The following is a 19,061-nucleotide window of genomic DNA, read 5'->3' as shown; positions in this document are numbered from 1 at the left end:
TGTAAGCTCGTCGCTCCAACAACACTCGACAAAGACTGATTATTAGGGGAAGAACAATCTAATCCATGATCAAGCCCGTAGAAGATGTAATATTCTTGAGTTTGCTTTGATGGAAATAAAGAATCTGCTGGTGGAATATATGTTAAGACCATATATGAGTTCAAATCCTTCGACTTGTGTTTTTCTACATCCTCCAACTTCACTTCTGCCTCATCTTTGCAAAGGAATTCCTCCAACTCCACTTCTGCCTCATCTTTGCGTATAGATTCCTCGAAGAATTCTTCTTCCTCCAACTCCACTTCTGCCTCATCTTTGCATAGGGATTGCTCATAGAATTCTTCTTCCTGATTGGTCATTAATTGATCAACAAAAATCGCTTCGTCCTCTTGGTTGATTTTGGACACTGGTTGCATTAGAAGCTCAATCTGTTTATCGATGAAACACAAAGAGTTGACCATCTTCTCCCACTGGGCCATGATTTCATCTAAATGTGCATTACGCTCTTCTTGTTGCTCAAATGGTTGGTTTACAAATTTGGGGCAAAATTGTGGAGGATATTGGTGACTCCAACCCTGCAGTGAAGGATCACAATGCCAGTGGTAGTCGAAATCTGCCATATCATCTAACAAGTGCATCGCACTGTTGTAATCTCTATTAAACAAGTGACCACCAGTTGCCAAAGCTGCATAATTTACCCAACTTCTTGTTGCCTCATCCAAACCAGTATAGAAAATTCGAGTAAGAGTGTAGTTTGAAAAATCATGAAACCGAAAGTTGTTTGCCAGATCATTGAATCTCCCCCAAACAGCATAGAATGGTTCCGAGTATTGTTGGGCAAAATTCGTGAACACTCCCCGATGATCCATCTCGAAGTACCTCGCAATAAAATAAAAATAAATCAAATAAAATAGAAAAAAATTCGAAAAAATGTCTAGTCTCAAATAAGTAAATTATTCTAATATTAAATAAATTAGTCCCCGGCAACGGCGCCAAAAACTTGACCGAGTATTTCGGTTGGGAACAAATCTAGCAAGCGGACTAGGTCAAGTTATAGTAAATGGACGATGAGTCCAAGTATCGATCCCACAGAGACTAATATTTAATTACTAGAATTTTTATCACTTAACTTAAGCTAGACAAAATAAATAAAAAGATGATACGTGGATTATTAATCTAAACTTTAAATAAAATAATTGCAATTAAAAACGAGGGATTCAAATATCAAGGAGGGATTCAAATTCAAATAAATAACTAAGACACACAACGGTACCAAACTCTACTATATTGACATGTGTTAAAATCCAATTAATTATTTAATTCTTGACAATCACGGTGAAATCCCCAATTTTATTTATTAAACGATTCCTCGAGTTAATAAACCTATTTAAGTCTAACAGTCCAATTATTTCTAATTGAATTTAATTAGATTTAAATGCATTAAATCTTCGTGGAATTTCAGTTTTCACCTAAAACCGCACACTGAAACCGAATACTATTTCTAGTCAGTTTAACCATGTGTTGATGACGTCTTTGTTGCTATATTTAATCAATCATCTTCCGAGTCGTGATTAATCAACATACATGTAAATAGTTGATCAGACTATTAACAAGAAATATTAAACTAACATCAATCAATAATTAAAATCAAGAAAAATAATATAATGAAAATAAAACAAATATCAAATAAAGTATTGTTTGGTCCTATTGTGGTCTTAGCCTAAAGAAAATTAATCCATGAATTCAAAAGAAAAGTGAGAACACATATTTAAGTTCATAGAAGAAAACAAAATAAAGAATGAGTGGAAGGAATTCTCAGTGATTTGTAGTGTGTGTGAGGAATTCCTCGCTGGTTTTGCCTTCCTTCTTCCGCCCTTCTTTTCCTTCTTCCGCGTTGTTCTGCTATTCCTTTGTTCTGCACTTCCGTTCCCTCTCCTTCCTTCTCTGTCTCTCTCTTCTGCACGCTTCTCTCCTCTCTCTTCCTTCTCCCTGGTGTTCTTCTTCCGTGTGGTATTCTGTTCTCTTTCTTTCTCTCTCCGCTGCCTCCTTTTCTGTACGTTTCTCTCCTCTGCCTCTCTTCCGCGCTGATATTTTCTCTTTTGTGCGCCTCCTTTTCTTCTCTACGTTTCTGCCCTTTTATTCTTCTTAATGGGCCTCTTCCTTCCTTTCCTTTTTAAGCCCATCTCTGTAAAAGAAAGTGTAGATAAGATATTTATACAGATTTACATAGATTTTTCCAAGATTTCAATATAATCAAGGAATAGAATATAAGAGTATTTAATTTCCTTTTTCTGATATTTTGTTCCCTTTGAAATCAAGTAAATTTATATTATCTCTCAATTTAAACACTTTTCACATTTTATTAAAATCTACAATTATTAATTAGATTAAGCACATAATTAGGGATAAAAAGTCTAGATAAGCACAAATAAAATCCCTAAATCTCTATAACATTTGGGCTTATCATAGATCATTATATGTGTTGCACACTTCTTCAAACTCTCGTAAATGCATGTATGGATTTTCAGAATCTAAGCCATGAAAGTTGGGTAAAAGTTGGATAATACCAGGCTTAAAATTGAAATGAGATGCATCAGGGGGAAAAACTAGACATGAAGGTGCACTAGTACGTGTAGGATTCATGTGATCTCTAAGTGTTCTTCGTCTATCATGATCATGTTGAGATTGAATTTCATCTTGATTTTCTTGGATAGGTTCTTCCGCCATGTTTTGTAAAAATAAAGGGTTATTTCGAATGAGTCGACCACTAAGTGTACGTGACCAAATGCTCATGCAAATGCAAATGCAAATGCAAATGCAAAAGAATAAAAACACACAAAAGCAATAAATATTCAAATAAATAAAGATAAACTATAAACAAAATTAAATAGACTTGAAATTAAATTATATTTCCCCGGCAACGGTGCCAAAAACTTGCTGCGACTTTGATTGTTGCACTCCCAAGAGCAGGTTGTCCACAAGTAGTATAATTCGGTGAGTCCGAATATCGTATCCACAGGGAAGCTAAGGTAATTACAAGTCCACTACAATGTCTTTTTGTTATTGTTTTTGTTTTTGTTTCTTTTTTTAATTTTAATTGGTTGAATCTTTAATGGGTAAATTTTAATTGTTCAAATTTAATTTAAGTAGTTGAGATTAAAGGATCCACTCTTGGTATTTTAATAAAGTTAACATTAACGAACAATATTGAAATCCACTTAATAAAATGGTTCCAATATATTAAATAATCATATTTATATTATGTTATAAATTATTATCTCATAAATATATAATATATACCAAAACTTATAAATGTGGTCAAGTATTTATTGTGCTATATATATATTTGTAAACACTAAATCAAGGTTCCCACTTTAAATGGTTGGTAAAACCAAACTAACATTTAAATGGTACCAAGAAAATATTATTATGATATATTTATATATAGTAAATCAAGGAATCCAAGTTAAATGGTTAGTTAAACCAAACTAACATTTAAATGGTTCCAAGAATTTAATATTATAATATATTTATATATAATAAATCAAGGCATCCACTTTAAATGGTTGGTAATACCAAACTAACATTTAAATGGTTCCAAGAATTTAGTGTAACATATATCAACAATAAATCAAAACTCCCACTTATAAGTAGGGTATAAAAATACTTAAAGAAATAAATATAACATAAACAATAAATAATGATTAAATAATATAAAACATAGATTCTTACCTTATAATAACCTTATTATCATGCCAATAGTTTCACCTTATCATCTCAACTTTAGGAAGTTAGCTATTCATTATTCAAAGTGTAAAACTTTGAATATGAAATTAACATGCTAATTATATTTAAATGAAGAAATAAAAGAAAAATATAGAGAGAAATATTATGAACTCAAATATTTGTTCATAGAATGAGGGATATCTCAATACATTACAATGCACCCCTATTTATAGCCAAATTTGGGGAGACAACCACAAATAAAATATTATTTTTTTACACAAAAGTCTTCATTGGTGTTCCAAGATATTATATTATATTACACACCACTTTTGAAAATCTTATTCTCCGAATTTGCTTCTTCACATAAAATGAAACATGTGGATAATTGAGTTGTCTAGTTGTGGTATTTTTTTCAGAATATTTGACCAAGTAATTTGAGAGATATGGTCAAAATACTAGAGCATGGTAAAACTGCCACTCCTTTGGTAACTTTAATTGTTGCTTAATTTGATCCCACTTGTGAGAGGATTTTTATCTCATGCTTGACAACAATATTGTAGATCTTATAATCAACTTTCTACAGGTCCAAGAATCATCTTAATCCCATTTGCAACGCCAAGGTTATTCTTGTTTTATCGAACCTGTAAAAAATAGTAAAAACTTATAATTACACAACAACTTATATTTTATACAATTTATTATAAAACATATAATATTTAAACATTTAATAAAACAAAAACTATATATTTATATTATAAAACATTTAATTAATGTACAATTTTTATGTTTATCAGGTTTGGATTTAATGGGCCCACTTTTGGACTTATGGGGCTTAAATCTTTTTTTAAAACTTTCAATTATAATGGAGAGCCCATTAACCATTTTTTTTATTTATTAAGCTCCTACATCACTAATTAACCTAAACCTAAGAGCACACTAGCCGACACCTCCCTCAGCCGCACTTTTCCTCTCGGTTTTAGAAAAAAAACTCCATCAAGCAAGCCTCGGCGTTCCACTTGTTCTTGCAAGAAAACTTCATACGGGTTCCTCTCATCATCCTTGTTCTCCAATCATCTCCAAGGCACGCTATGTACTTTAATTTTGCATCATACTCATTATATGTATACTTTTATGTGCTTTATTGGTTCTGAATTTTCTCGATCCCGCGTGATACAAGACAGTTTTCGATTTTTGGTTCAAGTTCTAGCATCCTTTATATTTAACTCATGTTTTATTGCTGGGTTTTGCCAAGGGGCTGTTGTCTTGCACTATCAGGGGACTGTACACGAGCAGGTGGAAAGAATTTAGGTACTGGAGTCACGGCTGGGTCTCGTGGTTCGGTTGTAGGATGAAGGGGAACATCGGGTGATGTGTGTAGGGGCTGGATCTCGGGTGCGTGCATGGAGGGCTGTGCATGGCTTAATCCTATCCAAGGAACCAACTCCCGGGGGTCTGTGATGGAACTAGGAGAAGGCTGAGGGTAGCTGGTCATGGCCGCTAAATGGTTCGAAGGGTTTTGGCTAGGTGCTCTCGAGTGGGACGGGGAAGGGTCTTTGTTGGGGAGATGGTCATGTCCGAGAGATTGGGAAGCTTAGGGTGTGCTTTGGCAAGTCCAGGGGTGAGTCCTCGAGTGTTGCACGGTCCAGCATGGGGCTGGTACAGAACAGGTTTAGTCTAAAGGGGGCTGAAATTGCGTTGGCTAAGTATCAACTTAGGGTGCAAAGTGCTCTTGAATTTCTTCGGTTATGTCCAGCAGATTTTTGGGGTATTTCGGGGACCTTAGTGAATCTGGTATGCGTGGTTTTAGGCCCTTTTAAGTGTTTATTAGGCGTGGTAAAATTTGGGAAAAATCGGTTAAGTTTCGGGTTGATTCGGGTTAAAACCGGGACCCCGGTCCAAGCTTTAAAACGAATGAGTTAAGTTTTGAATTTGGCTTGAGTTTACGTCTAGGGGTACTTTTAAAAATGTTATGGGACATTTTAAGAAGTTTGGTAAGCTTCGGGTCAATTTTAGAGGTCCAGGGGTAAAATGGTAATTTTGGGTTTCCAGGGGCAAAATGGTCATTTTGCACCCGGGGTGAGAATTTGGTCATGGCAGCGCCCTGAGCACAAATCATGATATTTTTTTTAAATGTTCATGCATCACATTTACAATTTTTACTCTATTATAATAATTATGGTGCATGCTTGGTTTAAAGGAATTAAGAGAGAAAAAAATGAGAAAGTGAAGAGCACACCGTCTCCGCCGCGCCGCGTTGTTATTTCGTTTGTTTTCTGTAAAAACAAACCAAGGCATGTTTATATCTTCTTTCACTCTTCAATCAAAGCCATATAGATATTTTTAAATATCGCAAGTACATGATTTTAATGCAAGAAGTTCGAAATTGTTCATATTTAATGATGTTATCTAATTATATTACGTGCAAAAATATTCATTTTGAGATTTACGCGATATTGCTTGTGGTCACTTTACTATCATGATTAAATCCGGTCGCTTGTTACCGGTCAGTTCAGTTGTTTCACCCAGTATACTGTGGCAGTAGTTTGATCAGACGTCCATTATTAAACCTGGTCGCCAGTTAACGGTCTGGTCGCCAGTTACCGGTCAATTCAGTTCAGGGGCCACTTGCGTAGACCATAATCTCAACAGAAAATTGATGACATGCTACTTTATTACAGGGCTCCAAGGAGAAAACTTTTTCACTATGATTTTCAGTTCAGTTATGCACGTATTATAATTGCTCATGACAAGTTATTTTCACATTATGCCTCATGACATGATATTTTTATCCCATGCAAATTTTACTATATTATTTACTCGTTATTTACGATATATGCATGCTGAGTCTTTAGGCTCACTAGACTTGATTGTTGTAAGTACTGATGATGTCAGGACCGAGGGCGGGGACCAGTAAGCCAGCTCGAGTCAGTAGTACTGGAACCCGAGGACCTCATTTACAGCACTTGCCATTTTTTTTATGCTCAAATATTTTATCAGTTGTTGGATACTTTAACTTGTTATTTTGACGAGTAATAATTTCTTCCCCTGCTATTTTGAACATTTAAACTTGATTTATCAGATGATTTTGTGAATGAGGCAAATTTGATTATTTTAAAGAGAAATTTTTTAATTTTTCCGCAAATTTTCAAACATGAATTTTCGGGACGTTATATAATATCTCCATGGATTTCGTTGTAGGGCTACCCAGATCAAGGCAGGGTCACGATGGAATTTGGGCGATCATTGACAGACTGACCAAGTCTGTCCATTTCTTGCCAGTACGGATCAATTATAATTTGGATAAATTAGCCACCTTGTATATGGACAACATAGTGAGGATACATGGAGTGCCAGCAAGTATCCTGTCTGACAGAGATCCACGATTTGTATCAAAATTATGGAAAAGTTTCCAAAAGGCTATGGGAACCAAGATTACTCTCAGCACGGCCTATCATCCCCAGACTGATGGCCAAACCGAAAGGACAATTCAGACAATCGAGGATATGTTGAGGGAATGTGCGCTGGATTTTTCGATAAATTGGAGCGAATAGTTACCATTAATAGAGTTCGCCTATAACAACAACTACCAAAGTCGTATCGAGATGGCCCCATATGAGGCTTTGTATGGTCGGAAGTGTAGGTCGCTCTTATATTGGGAAGAAGTCGGAGAAAAAGCTGTTACCGGACCAGAACTTATTCAGTTCACCGTTGATAAAATAGTAATAATCAAGGAGAGACTCAAGGCAGCCCAATATAGGAAGAAGAGATGGTCCGATCTGAAGAGAAGACCCTTACAGTTGGAAATCGGTGAGAAAGCCTACGTTAAGGTCTCTCCCATGAAAGGAGTAGTTGGGTTCGGTAGATCCGGAAAGTTAAATCCGAGATATGTGGGACCGTTTGAGATACTGGAGAAGGTAGGAACCTTATCCTACCGATTAGCATTACTACCAGATATGTCCAGAATACATAACGTTTTCCACATCTCACAGCTGAGGAAGTATGTCCCAGACCCGAGTCATGTACTCAAGGTTACACCAGTGATGATTGAAGGAAAACTCAACGAAGAACTTAAATACGAAGAAGTCCCTATCCGAATAGTGGACACAAAAGACCAAGTGTTGAGACACCGGACAATACCTTATGTCAAGGTACAGTGGTCAAATCATGCTGAAAGAGAGGCAACTTGGGAACTCGAGGAGAAAATGCGATCACAATACCCTCACCTATTCGAATGATCAATCTAATGCAAGTTTCGAGGACGAAACTTTTAATAATGAGGGAGGGATGTGAGAACCCAAAATTTTACGATCCAAAGCAAATCAAGTAAGTAATACGAACATGAAATTTAACTCAAACTAAGCTCAAAAATGTTTGTTCCAACTAAATAACTTGAATATTAACTTAGATTTTCATTAAATTTAACTCGAGAAAATGTCTTCAAAGCTCGGGGACTAGCTCAATGGGAGGCCGAGCTGCAAATAACCACATCCATTGAACTATTGTCACTGAAGGAGGAAAACCCCATCTCAAGGACTCGATCCCTCAGCTCGAAGAAGCTTGACCAGGAATGTCCTAACAAGACCAAAAAGGGAGCTGTAAGTTGAGCTAAGGTTTGGAAAAATTAAGTATGCAAGAAATAACCTTTGAGTAAAACCATGAAGGAGCTAAGGGAGGAGCTAAAGGACTAAGACACATTAAAGATGCAAGAAATGACCCTATAGAAGATCAAGGTGACTCTTGAAGAGTGCATGAGATTTTGAACCACAATTAAGGCTAACCTTGGACTTGAAGAATGCATGGGAGTTTGGACTACATTCATGGCTAATCTTGGACCCCAAGATTTCGGCCAAGGGGCTAGGTGAAGGGGCTATCTTTGGCCTATAAATACCACATCAAAGGGAAGGAAAAAGTGCTCCAAGAAAGACACTAAAATTTCGGTTCCCCTCACCCCTCACAAGTCTCGGCCGAAGTCAAAGAAGAAGGAGGAAAGAATTTTGTGTAGTCCAGAGTTGCTTTTCTGTGTCGAAGTGCTGCCCGACCGAAGACAGTGTTTGTTAAAGTTGCGCCGAAGTGCTGTCGAAATTTCAAGAGGAAGCTTCGTACAAGAAATCAATAAGTGGGCTTTTGTTAAGTATTTCATTGTATTTTGCTCATTGCATAAAAATATCATGACATGCTAATGTATGTCATTATTTTCAAAAATTACTGTGTACTATGTTTAAAATTTCGATCGATGATATGTTCTGTTTGATCTTCGAATTCTTTTTATTCCGCTGTATATATCTAAAAGTCTGAACTCTGAGAAATCTGATAAGTTCTGTCTGTTACCTCTGAACTCTTTGTTACACTGTTACGATTCAATTTGAAATGGGATGAGAATTGTGATTCTGTCTGGTCCTCAATGGTGGGTATAAAACCATTTCTGTTTGGCCCCCAATGGTGTGTATAAAACCGAGTTCTGGCCTCACCCCTTAGAGGAGTAACATATTGGGGACAATTTGACCATGGAAATGAGATGAGTAACAATGTTTCGTTTGTTATAATCTGCTCTGTTTCTGAACCATTCTAAAAATCTGATTCATTCTGAGTTATCTGTCTCATATTTATTCATTTCAATATGATAAGTTAAAGGTAATAAGATTTGAAAGAGTGTTAAAGAACTGTTTTAAAGAATTAAGTTCTTTATGTATATTTGGAATCGACCGACCCCCACTTGCTGAGTGTTTTCCCAAAAACACTCACCCCCTTACAAATTTCAGATAAAAATGAAGAACAAATAAATGAGAAGGAGTAGGAAGCTTTCTGGGGTTGGTGATCGATGATCAAGAGCAAGAATCAAGTTATCCCTTTTGTTTAAGTTTTCCGCATTTCGCAAATCTGATGTATTTTATTTCATTGTCATTGTAAGACAATACTTTATTTATAAAAAATACTGGTTTGATTTGATACGAGGATTTATTGTTTGCAATATAATTGTTAAACAATGCCGGATGTCATCGACGCTTCGGACTTGGGGTGTGATATTACCTGTATTACGTGTAAATCTGCTGAGTTTGTTGACATCATAAGCAATATCTGGACGAGTGCAACTCACGAGATACATAAGACTGCCTATGATCTTCGAATACTCTAATTGAGATATGGGTTCACCTTTATTTTTTGAAAGATGCAAACTTGGATCTACGGGTGTTTTGATCAAGGACATATCATTCGCATTATATTTTTCCAATATTTTCTGAACATAGTGAGATTGCGACAAAACACGTCCTTCCGATGTTTTTATAACTTTTATTTCCAAAATGTCATCTACTTCTCCCATATATTTCATATCGAAGTTTTTTGTTAACATCTTCTTAATAGTCTTCATGATAGTAATATTGTGTAAGGTCCAAAATTAAGATTACGTAATCCAACTGCATGCAAATCTAGGGAATATGAAAAATAGTTAATTAATTGATTTTAATAGCTAAATTGATTATGTGTTATGTTTATATGATGTTTTAGTAGTTTTTCTACTTAAATGCATTAAAATGTATTTTAAGGGTTATTCGAGTTGCGATCAAGGAACGGAGACCGATGGCAGAAAAAAATTGGATAATTATTTTACTAGATAATTTTTTTTAATTATTTAAAATATGGTTGATACTTTTTCTTATTTCTGAAAATAATGAGTTTTGAGGTTATTTTATACGCCCGCAAGTAATTTTTATCCGTGTTGGATTTCAATAAAAATACGAACGTTTTGACAACCCGGCTAATAATTTCCCAAATTTTTCTACACAAAATATTTTATTTAAGTACTAATGGGCTTATGGGGCCTAGCTAACCTTGTTAATGGGCTTAAGAATACCATTAGTGTTTTAATTAATTATTTACGTGCAAAACCGTACCCCATAACCCCATTATCACACGCCTCCCCTACCCCAAAGCATAACAATTATTTTCTCTCATCAATCACATGGAACATACAAGGAAAAGCAAGAGAAAATCATCGGCTCTTTGTCAATGAAATTTGCCCAAGGCTTATCGTCGTCGTTCTTCGATTTCTCAACCTAAATTCGTGTGTTATACACGCAAAGGCATGCCATATTATTCCCTTTACTCATCATCACACCATATTATGTATCTGAATATGTTTTGCATGAAAAAACAAGTGATGCTTTTAATTATTTTCGTTTATTCATCTTCATGAATTTTTTAAAGCTTGTTATTTGATCCAAAAACATGTTTAATATGTTCTTAAGGGGCTGCCATTATTAGGGTACAATCAAGGGTTGTTTTACACGATCTTAAGAGTCCTAGAACACACACAAATCGCTGAACATGATGAAGAACAAAAGCTAGAACCAAACTTGTGTGTTGTGTCATGGGGCTCGGGTTTAAGCGAAACTTGGTCCATGGCTTGGCTCGGTTGAAACCAAGGCTGGGCTAGGGATGTGCTAGGGTCAGGGTAGGAGTCCTATCCATGCTATGACTCAAGACAAGTGGCTGTGAAAACTCCACCCGCGAAGCATCACACGTGCGCGGAAGGGTGCAGCTGCGCAAGGAAGAAAGGGCTCGGCGAGGGGGCTTCGGGCTGGGTTGGGCTGGGCTAGGTTAGTTCATTAGGGTCCTAAGAGGGTGCACAAGGGTATGGTTCAGGGGCTGGTCCAGTGGTTAGGGTCCTAGCATCGCAAACAAAGAGTCATAGTCTATGAAGGGTTCTCGGCCGATGGCATGTTCTGAGTTGTGGCTTCGGTTTTGGGGCTAGAGTCAAGTCCTAAGGGTTCTAAGAGTCCAGGAGGGTTCTTAGAATGGATGGTTAGGCATCGGCTCAGGGTGGTTCGGGCTTGGCTCGGTGAAAATCGAACAAGGCTTGAAGGGTTCAAGAATTAGGGTTTCCTTTGGTTTAGAAGTTGAAACATGGCTCGAAGGGGGTCGAGTCGTGGTTCATGAGGGCTAAATAGTTATTGAAAGTGTAAGTTTTGAATTTTGGAATTTTATATTAAAGATTGATTTAGTCCGGGATTAAAACACAATAATATATTATAATTAAAGATTAAATTAAAAGCCATCGATTTAAGTTAAATAAAAATAGAAGAAAATTAATGTAAGCTTAAATAATTATTTGGGATGGTTTAGAGTCAACGGAATTAAGAAAATGTCAAAATGTGAAATTTTACGTCTAGAGGTAAAACGATAATTTTACACCCGAAAATTAGTAAATGTCATGGCAGTGCTCTAAATCATGTTTTATATATTAATATGATTATTTTAAATGTTTATGGAATTTTATGATGATACTTTAACGTTCAAAGATATGTTGCATGCTTGGTTTAAAAAAATATATATATTTATACGCATGAATTTTATAAAGTGATGATAATATATATGAAATGTTGAAGGAAGTGAAGTAATTGTGACTAATACGTTGATGCGATGATATGTTAATACGTAGGCCAAGGCTCAGTTGACGGGTGAGAGTGTCATTGATGTCCCCGCCGCCTAGTACTGTGGTTACATGTAGATGGATCCATTGCTCCAATACGAATACGAATACGAAAGTCACAATTAACGATCTAAATTAAACGAAACGAAAATGAATACGTATATGAATATGATGAATACAAATATGTTTATAATGAATATGAATAAATTTATGATAATATGAAAATGTTTATGTTTAAGTTTATGCATCATTAAGAAATGTATATGTCAAGTAAAAGTATTTTCACTGTTGCATATGACTGTATACGTATTACTTGTTATCAAGATTATGGTGTGTTGAGTCTTTAGACTCACTAGGTGTGATTGATGCATGTGATTATGAAAATAATGATAATGGAGGCCAAGATGGTTGACTTTGCTGGACTGAAGGTGCACATAATTACCCGAGGACCGGCGCTAGTTTTCCGCACTAGACTTATGATTATGAATTATGATGTTTAAGATTATGTTAAAGATATGTTTAAGAATTTGATTATGATTTTGAGTGGTTTTTGAGAGGTTGTTAGTTTTAGCAATTTTGATAAGTTAGGATATGCAAACGTTTGACGATTTTATGTTCTTAAACTATTTCCTTTGATTTTCAAATATTGGTTTGTTGTTTTATTTTTAAAATTGTACAAAATATTTATAAATGTATATATGTATTTCGGCAGATTAGTAGAAGGATAAAAAAAATTTCTAGTACTTTGAAAGAAAACGAGTAGTGGACGTTTCATATTGCTCCCACAATTAAGATATCATCGACGTACAAGCATACTATCACATATTCTTCAGGTGTGCCTTTTATGTAAATACATTTATAACACTCGTTAATTTTGAAGTCATTCGACTACATAGTTTTGTTGAATTTTTCATGCTTAATGACTTAACGAGTCTACACACTTTTTTCTCTTTTCCAAGAACTATATATCCCTTGGGTTGTTTCATATATGTCTTCCTCAAGTTCCCCATTGAGGAATGTCGTTTTCACATAAATTTGGTGTATTTCTAGATTATGTAATGCTGCAATTGCTATCAGTACTCGAGTAGATGTTATTCTCGTCACTGGAGAGTATATATCAAAATATTCAAGACCTTCCATTTGTTTATATCATTTGGCTACTAATCTAGCCTTATATTTTTCGATAGATCCATCGGTCTTGTATTTTTTTTTTTAAGAATCCACTTGAATCCTAATGGTTTATTTCCCGGAGGGAGGTCAACCAATTCCCATGTATAATTTTGTAAGATAGATTCTATCTCATTATTCATTGCCTCCTTCCAAAAAGGGGCTTCAGGACTTCATAGTGCTTCATTAACCGTCCTTGGTTCATTTTCCAACATATAAGTTAGAAAATCTGGGCCAAAGGTCTTTGCTGTTTTAGCCCTCTTACTACGTCGTGGTTCTTGTTGTTCTTCTTGAATTCTAACGCTCGTAGTTTCATAAGTTCTTTTCCAAGAACTTATTTCTTTATAAGGAAATGTTGTTTGAAAGAAGATAACATTCTTTGATTCAATAATTGTTCCTTCGTGCACATCGCTTATTTCAATTTATGTATCAAAAATCGATATGCACTACTATTATTGCATATCCAATAATAAATGGTTTTGGCACTTCAAATTTTTCCAAACACCCACACACTTTTAAATATTTGTAGAATGCTTGTGGCCTTTCCATAATTCCTAAGGATTGCTTAACTTTGTGTGGTATTTTATTAACAATGTAGTTGGCTGAAAGGATTGCTTCCCCACACGAGATTTTGGATAATCCTGAACTTAATAACATTGCGATCATTTCTTTGAGAGTGCGATTTTTCCTATTGTTAGAACATTTCATGTTCGCAATCTTGATTTTGATGTTAACAAAACTTGTTATTTTGTTTCTAATGATTTAGCTTAGTCCGCTGGTAGCTGGAACTGATCAGGCTTCGAACTGATCAATTAAGCGAGGTAAAACTGAAGCTATCGAGACGTTAACTGAAAACACCAACTGATTGACCAAACTGAATCAGTTCGACTGACATATCAAAGAACAATTCAACTGATTTTTCAGCTGATAGATGATTCAGCAGAAAACCTTCAGAAGCCCGGCCAGCTGATGAAGAGTTCGACTGATGAAGAACCCATCTGACCAGTCCAACTGAAAGAGTGAAATCAGTTCCACTGACGAGTCAATTGATTTCACCAAGTGTGGGGACCGGGACGCTAATCATCTTTTTAATCGTGATTGGGACTAATTAATCAATTATAATAAACAGGGTCTAATTTTTTTTTTTAAAATGCGGAAGGTAATGGAATCAAATTCCTATACATATCAGTATAAAAGTATAAATCTGATAAAATATACAATCATACATATCTCAGGTTCAACAACTAACTATCAAGTGTTTAAACCCTATCTCTAGTCCAAGTCCGTAGTCTCCACTCTAACTCGATCTTTCTTCACCTTTGTGACCAAGTACCTTTCCCACCTGTTGTCATGCACACATACAGACAAGACAACAGCCGGATAACTCCGGTGAGATAACAATATCCCAGTATAAACAATGTATTAATGCAATCATATAAAACATATATAAAAGCATAAACAATCATTAAACATGTATCCAATCTGATTACATGAACAAATACGAATCTGTATTTAAATCAATGACTTCTTATCTTATCTCTAACCTAGGGATCCCAATCTAATTTAGACTTTGGTATGCTGTATCGAATGTCTACAATAGAGGTCGATCTACATCTAAGCTCATCGATACACCGTAAGTCTAGAGTCTTCGCAGTTCTGACAAAGACTCGGCGGTTCTGCCCTAGCTAGGCTGATCTGTCCTAGACTCAAACTCTGACTCTGCTCTAAGTCAATAGATTAACATATCAATCTGATAATCTGCAAATATCAATGCAATAAAATAAAGTATGTGATTTAGGGAAACTCAAGTCAAACTTAACTCGAGTTGTGCAATCCCGAATCAACATTTATTTATACCTTTCTTGCTGTCGATCTGATACAATCAAAGTCTTGATTCAAAGTATGTCACTGTCCAATCTGGCAATGACAATACCAATATTCTGTATCAATATTCTAATCAAATCATAACATCTCTGTTTTATCAAATTCTGACGGTACAACAGTACAATCTTGCAATATCTGTGATACCAAACCAGTATCTATTTATTCCAATAATTTACAATCAACCACCGTACAAATCTGATATCAATTTTAGTCAATTTCATTCTGAAATTCATAACAATTCCATAATCAGTCCGTTTCTTAATCTGACTTCGATTCTACGCTGTCTAATATGTCAAGAACAACATATATGACGTGTATTCAATTCCAACAACATCAAAATTTCAAAACATGTCAAAACGTAATAAAACTTACGTCCTGTAGTATCCTGCATTGCTATGAACACAGTACCGAAGTCGAATTTAAAATCTAACGGACGGCTTTCTCACAAAAGACGTAAGGATTTTTCACTTCTTTTCCCCAAAGCTTTTCTCGATTTCTATTCTGTCAATTATGAAGTATTATCATATATATACTTCCCCTGCATGGCAATGCTACGTATCTTACATTTCACAACTTGAAAGCGGCGCTCGGGCGGTGGTAATTTACCGCTCGGGCGCGGCCCTCTCTGTCCAAACATTTCCGAATTCACCCTTGGCGCTCGGGCGGTCAAAAACTACCGCCCGGGAGCCAACTCTTCTGCCCGCAACGTAATCTTATTGAGCATTGGCGCTCGGGTGGTCAATAATTAACGCTCGGGCGCCAACAATTATGTCCCAAAAGTTATGTAATTTATATGTTTGGCCCAATTTGCTCTCGTAATGGCCCGACTTTAATAACATTAGCTCAACTTCAATAATCTCAGGTTAATATAATCAAAATATTATATTAAAAGAATCAAGATCTTGGCCCTTACATTTCTCCCCCCCTAAGATACAATTTCGTCCTCGAAATCACAACTCATTAATCGTATCAATAAGGAGTATATATACAAAACTGCATAAGAAATTTACATTATCGAAATAACTCTGGGAACTCTTGTCTCATATCTGATTCAGTTTCCCAGGTGGCTTCTTCAGTACCATGACGAGTCCATTGAACTTTTACAAGTGGAATGGTCTTCGTTCTGAGCTGTTTTTCTTTACGATCAATATTCTGAATCGGTTTTTCAACATAGCTCAATGTCTCATCCAGTTCGGCCTCGTCTGGTTGAATAGCATGTGAAGCATCAGGAATATATTTCCTTAATAACGATACATGAAAGACATCATGTATCCCAGATAATGAAGGCGGTAAAGCAAGTCGATAGGCACGATCTCCTATCTTCTCAAGAATCTCATAAGGCCCAATATATCGTGGAGACAATTTCCCTTTCTTGCAAAATCTGACAACTCCTCTGAAAGGTGAAATCTTTAAGAATACTCGGTCTCCTACTTCAAATACCAACGGTCTGCGTCGAACATTGGCATATTTGGCCTGTCTGTCTTGTGCTGCCTTCATTTTCTTTCGAATTAGCTTCACTTTTTCTGTCATATCTCTGATCATGTCAGGTCAAATTTCAGGCACTTCAGAGATATCATCCCAATATAGAGGGGATCGACACTTTTTTCCGTACAACGCTTCGAATGGTGCCATCTCAATACTCGTCTGATAGCTGTTGTTGTACGAAAACTCACAAAGCGGCAATGCATCTTGCCAATTAGTGCTAAAATCTAGCACTACTGCTCTCAGCATATCCTCCAGTGTCTGGATAGTCTGCTCTGACTGTCCGTCGGTCTGTGAATGATACGCGGTACTCAGATGTAACTTCGTGCCGAGAGCCTGCTGCAAACTCTGCCAGAAGTGCGAAGTAAATCGAGGATCACGATCTGATACAATTGACTTCGGCACTCCATGCAATCTGACCACTTCTCTGATATAGATCTCTGCCATCTGTTCAAATCTGTACGTCATCTTGTACGGAATAAAACATGCGGATTTGGTCAATCTGTCAATCACGATCCAAATCGCATCATAACCTCGGGAGGAACGCGGCAACTGCGTCACAAAGTCCATGGAAATATGATCCCATTTCCATTCAGGAATGGACAAGCTCTGTAATAAACCTCCTGGTTTTTTTCTTTCTGCCTTCACCTGCTGGCAATTCAGACATTTGGAAACAAATTTGGCAATGTTAGTCTTCATTTGTTTCCACCAAAACTGTCTTTTCAAATCGTTGTACATCTTTCTGCCACCAGGATGAATGCTGAATCGACTATTGTGCGCTTCTGACAATATCTGTCGTCTTAAATCTGAAACATTCGGCACAACCAGACGATTATTCACATACAAGACGCTATCACTGTAAGGCTCAAGAATTATCGGTTGCCATTGATGTTGACTTGACGAGGAGAATGCATGACATTTAGAATGGAATTTTTTGAAGCATGGCCGAAGCCACACCGCCCCCGCGGTGCTAAGACTACCGCACCCGCGGTGTAGGTGACAGAAATTGGTGAATTGGTGCGAACAGACACCGCGCCCGCGGTGCTAGAGAGACCGCACCCGCGGTGTGAGACCGCACCCGCGGTCATGTAAGGACCGCACCCGCAGTCTAAGAATTCCAGAAAATATTATTGCTGCCGAGAACTCAGCGCACCCGCGCTCTTAAGCTACCGCACCCGCGGTAGTGCGTGGCATTTGAACAACATGAACACTCGTCCCTTTTCATGCAATATGTAAGAGGTGTCTTCATTCCCTCTTCCACTTTAGCTGATAACCGAGAGAGTCCAGGGAGAATAGCTTCAACCTTTCTTCAACTTTGAAGTTATTCTTTTCAAGATTTAGCCATCCGAATTTAGTTCCGACTTCGGTTTTGAACTCACCTCGTCAAGGGCTATCAAAGGATGTAAGTATTGTTCAATTCCAGCCTATTTCGAAATATAGATGTTGGAGAAATTGTATTATGTTAATTATATTGTGTTCTTGAGGTATTGAGCATGGTATATTCGTAACCGCATCAAGAAACGGATGTTATTTGCTACGATTGTTAGTTTCCAGCATGTATTACGTTAAAATGGTACAGATTTCAGCTTATGTAGTGAGGTTGATGAGTTTATGAGTTGATTATGATTGAGCATGTTATGGTGGAGTTACCGGTATCGAAGAACTACGTTGTTACGCTGTCGAATTGATTTGAAATCGACTTCAGCTTTGAACATTGAGTTGATTGAGATATATATGACTGAAGTGCACATTGTTATATTGTCATTTCAGATTAGTTTTGACAAAGTGACATTCCGACTTCGAGACTTCGACCGACGATTCGACAAGAAAGGTATAATTCATGTGGTCTTGGGATTGCACAACTCGATTCAGATTTGATACGAGTTTCCCTAAATCACATACTAGATTGTTATTACGTTGATTATGTAATGTCTTGTTTATTGATTTATATTCGAGTCCTGAGATAGGAGATATTGGCAGACTTGCCAAAACTAGACGTTTCGGTGTATCGTCGCATAGGAGCAGATTTGCTATATGTGTAGACCCTCGATACAGAGTTGACCGAAGTCTAGGAATAAGACGTACCGTTGCCCCGAGTGGTTGGGTAGGTGACAGACCGTCTTATTCACACCGGGATCCATAGATTAGAAACGAGTCGAGTCAAGATTTAAATGTTGAATACAGATTTGTATTCTTCTACATGTTGTAGACTTTACATTCATGTTATTCGATATATGCTATGCTTTTGTACATGATTATTACATTGCATGCATCCATGTTTTATACTGGGATATGTTCTCACCGGAGTTATCCGGCTGTTGTCGTGTCTGTATGTGTGCATGGCAACAGGTGGGGCAGGATCAGGGTCACGACGAGG

This window comes from Primulina eburnea, chromosome 18, assembly GCF_022965805.1.
Source record: "Primulina eburnea isolate SZY01 chromosome 18, ASM2296580v1, whole genome shotgun sequence".
NCBI classification, from domain to species: Eukaryota; Viridiplantae; Streptophyta; class Magnoliopsida; order Lamiales; family Gesneriaceae; genus Primulina; species Primulina eburnea.
Note: the sequence above shows the minus strand (reverse complement) of the source record.